The following is a 4180-nucleotide window of genomic DNA, read 5'->3' on the forward strand; positions in this document are numbered from 1 at the left end:
ATCAAACCAACTTTGGATCAGGGCTCTTACTGCAGAGCAAAACTTAGCATCTCCCAGTATGGACACGTTTAGTTTCTAATACCCAGGCCCGAAGGAAGGGTTACCATCATTTACCTTTACCCAAAGCATGTCATGATCAGTAAGGAAAGAGGGGACAATACCTGCATCTACCACGGCTAGAGAGCTCTCCAAAAACACATAATCCAGCCATCTCACACACCCTCGGCTATTCCTCCATGTTGCCCCAGAAACCCTGGGAAAAAGGGATCTGAAGCCATCTGCCAAACAAAAGTGCTTCACCAAATCCCGCAAGGCGGTGGCACTGAAATCAGTGTCAGTGTCCAAGTCAACATTACAATCACCACAAAGAAAAACAAAACGGTTAGTAATACACAAAGGTTCGAGAGAGGCAAAGAAATCTTTCCTCTCTAATCTCTGCGAGGGAGCATAAATACATATGAACCTATATTTCTTGTCATACCTATCAGCATCTAGCACCAACACCCTCCCCGGTATCCCAACAAAACTATTCACCACACACAGGCTGTTGTCATTTAGTAAGATACCCACCCCTGCAGAATGCGCACTCCTAATTCCCTATACTGACTGACCACAATGCCAGTCAATGGAAAAATTTTTAGAGTCCACACTGTCTCACACATGAGCTTCCTGTAGGAAAAAAAACTGAACACCGAAGGCTGCGTAAAGATTGAAAGATTGCCAATCTCTTAAGGTGCTTTCTCAAGCCCCTGACATTCGCCGAGCAGACGGTGAGTCATGTGTACATGTTAGTGTTGTCAGCACCCGGGGATCCTGCAAAAGGCACCTCGTTCTGAAGTTTGTCCATTAAGAAGTCCAAGCCGTAATAGTCAGGACTTTGCAACGGTGAGAAGAGGGAGTCCGGCAGCAGTCCTGGAGACAGTACCTGGCCTCCACTGCACTCTGACCACTGGTAGCTGGTGCCAGGAGGAGTGTCAACATCAGACCCATCAGGCCCTCCCTGCTCAGTTTCCATCTCGAGAGCGGTGCCAGCTCTCTTAGATTCATCATCATCCACCGAAAGATTGTCTCCTGCTCCTGCCTCTTCTTGCTGCCCTCTTCCCTTTCTCCTCCTTCTTTCCTTCTCCATCTCCGTTTTCTTTCTCTTTCTAGACTCCAGCTGCTCTCCCCCGCTGCCCTCAGTGGGAGCCTGGTCTGCAGCGGGGTCTGTGGGAACCGGCCTCTTACCTTGCACTTGGCCCCGAGGTCCATCAGCCACAGGCCCGGAGGCAACCGGGAGATCCTCTCCCACGCCTCCAGATGGTGCCGGACTGACGTCCTCAGATCCTCCAGGCTCCTGCAGTGAAGTCCCTTCATCTGCCGTGCCGGTCGTCTCTTTGACAGCGTCCTCCACGGCCTCGGAAGTGTCTTCCACCTCCCCGTCGACGATTATGTTCGCATAGTTGGTCTTCATTGCCTGGACTCTGTCAAAGGTCCGGGTGTAACAGTTCTTCCACACATGGCCCTCTTCACCACAAAAAGTGCACATAGCCCCTTTTTTGCAGTCTTTCATTAGATGCCCAAGTTCATTGCAATTACGGCATCTTATCTGCGAACATGTGTCTGCTGTGTGGCTAGTCTCTAGACACCTTCTGCAGGTTTTGGGCTGGCCCGCGTAAAAGAGGTAGCCCCGATCAGACCCAAAGGCAAAAGATGCAGGAGGGTGCTTGAAGCCATCCAAGGAGGTGGGATCAGGCCGAAGAATCACGGCGAACTGCCTTCGACCTGTCCACGCTCCCAACCTGTCCAAAACCCTGGTGCAGTCAGAAACTGTCCACATAGCAGCTCAGAAACAAAAAAATATAATCATTCCTCACAAGGGGTTATAAACGTGCACCGTGATCACCCGACGTGCTTTAGCCCAGATACCTTCAATGTCATAATGTATGAGGGGAACAACTTTCTCCCTCTCTCTGCAACGCCGCAAAACTGAAAAATAAAAGGATTCCTCTGCAAAAGTAACTTCCACCGATTTAGAAGTGGTATATCCTTGAACACAAAGTAAGTCCTTAACTGAAAGATCAAGTCCCTTGCACAACACTGACTCTATGAAAGAAATCCTATCAGGAAACTCCAAATTCAAATCCTCCCTCAGCTTAAACCTAATCGTATTCGGCAGCCCAGTCAAATTGACCGGCTGACTAGACCTCCAAAAATAGTCCATCCTGACGCGGAAAAAAAATAAGGAAAACACTCCCGAAGGAGGCTCCTCACCGCCCGACGTCTGGTCTTCCTTCTCGGCAGCCCTGGCTTCACCCCCCAGGCTTCACCTGGAGCGATTCCACCAGTGGCTGTTTCTTTGTCTTCGGTTCTTCCTCCTTTTCTTGGTCGTCGTCTTCGTCACTAGCCCGACCCCTTGAACTAAGATCTCGGAGCTGCGGTCATGCCACTTGAACTTTGATCTTAGCCAAAAGGTCGAGAAGCAATGCCCCCTAAAGGCGCGGACTGACGCGTGGGCGTTCCGCTGGCGCACAGTTTTTTGGAGGGAAAACGCACGGGAGCCGAAAAGGGGGCCGGCCTGCTTGCCGAGAGAGTCGAGACGCGGGAAAGTGCACAGAGGGAGCACGGGAACGGAGACGGGGAGGGGGAGAGAGAGAGAGACACAGAGACACACAGATGGACGAGAGACGAGACCCAAGAAGAAGGAGCTCCAGTCCACCTCGCTTGCTTGCTTGCTCGCTAGCTACGTCTGTCTTTTCACCGCCGAGAGAAGGTGGTGCACCGCTCCCGGAGGCGCTGCAATACCGGGCCGATGCGTGGAGAGGACGGAGCAAGCTCCTGATCCAGCTCCCTGTTCCAAAAATCCGTTTAATATCCGTTTAATATGTGATCCCCCGATGGGGGACGTATCAGATATTAAACTGATAAGAACAGATTTTTTTTAATTACAAAAATGCAAAAATTCTCAAATTTAAAAACAGAAACAAAAAACAATCCCTTTCTTGGCTTAATCAACACTTTCTCCTCCCAGTGTCACCTTCTTAGCATAATCCCACCCCATATGCAAACATAACCCGCCCCCATCACAAGTTCACCCTTCTGCAAACAATTCGACATTGAAAATATAGATTGGATACGTATATAAACATATTGGATTCCTTTTTTAAACCAACCAATGCAAATCCCAAGGTCAATCCTTCAGCAATAGGCCCTTAATACACAGAAAACAACCCCTTCCATCGTTCTTTTGCTGCCGAAAAACCCCAGCGAACCACATCCATTTTAAGCCGCCTGCGTATATCCACTCTGATCCTCTCTACCACCACCCTACTTGTAACAAAAACGTTGTGCTTAGCTGCCTCTTCCCTGGATGACCAAATATGATACTTAATTAAACTAATCATAAACCAAAACAAGAAGTTAGCGCTCCACCTCTTAATTCGTGGCAGTCCCTTCATAATTAAACCAAAAGTAAGGACAAACTCCTGGCTGGTCAAAAAACACAAGGGGGCGCACTGACTCCACACCTCCGTCGCAAACCTGCACTCCCAAAAGGCATGCTTAATCGATTCAACCTCCTTACAGCCTTGTCTGGGGCACAAAGGCTGCTGCGACAGACCATGCTTGCACATAGTCTCTCTAACTATGGCGGAGGGTGGCTCTGTGGCTAAGGATCTGCGCCTGTGACCGGAAGGTTGCCAGTTCAAATCCCGCGGCCGGCAGAGGAATCCTACTCCGTTGGGCCCCTGAGCAAGGCCCTTAACCCCAACTGCTCCAGGGGCGCCGTACAATGGCAGACCCTGCGCTCTGACCCCAAGCTTCTCTCCCTGTCTCTGTGTCTGTGTCTGTGCAAAGCTGGGGTATGCGAAAAGATGCATTCCTAATGCAAGAAATTGTATAGGGCTAATAAAGAAACATTATTATATTATTATTATAACTGGCAGCCTGCTCCAAACTCCCAACCAATTTAAGTCCTTGTGTCGATTGTCTAATCCCTTGGGTTGAAATCGCATCCATATCTCAGTTGTTACACCCAGCACGGCATAACCCTCGTCTTTTCTAAATGTTCTATACATACACCTATGGTCCATAACCATTTTCCCAACTCTGGCCTCCGGATGCTTCTTAATCCAATCTAGAGCGTGCTTGTAATGCCAAGGCAGTTGTTCTGCCTTTGGGGTTGTATTGGACCAAGGCACTA

The 4180-nt window shown here is 49.4% G+C and overlaps 1 non-coding gene across 1 annotated transcript; it reads right to left on the minus strand.

Moving 5' to 3' along the window:
• Positions 1-2750: 2750 nt before the first annotated feature.
• On the minus strand, positions 2751-2945 carry LOC148647790 (U2 spliceosomal RNA). The gene has a single exon (XR_015927142.1). It is a non-coding gene; the product is annotated as a U2 spliceosomal RNA (small nuclear RNA).
• Between the last annotated feature and the right edge of the window lie 1235 nt (positions 2946-4180).

Source organism: Lepisosteus platostomus, chromosome 15 (assembly GCF_059453375.1).
Source record: "Lepisosteus platostomus isolate fLepPlt1 chromosome 15, fLepPlt1.hap1, whole genome shotgun sequence".
NCBI classification, from domain to species: domain Eukaryota; kingdom Metazoa; phylum Chordata; class Actinopteri; order Semionotiformes; family Lepisosteidae; genus Lepisosteus; species Lepisosteus platostomus.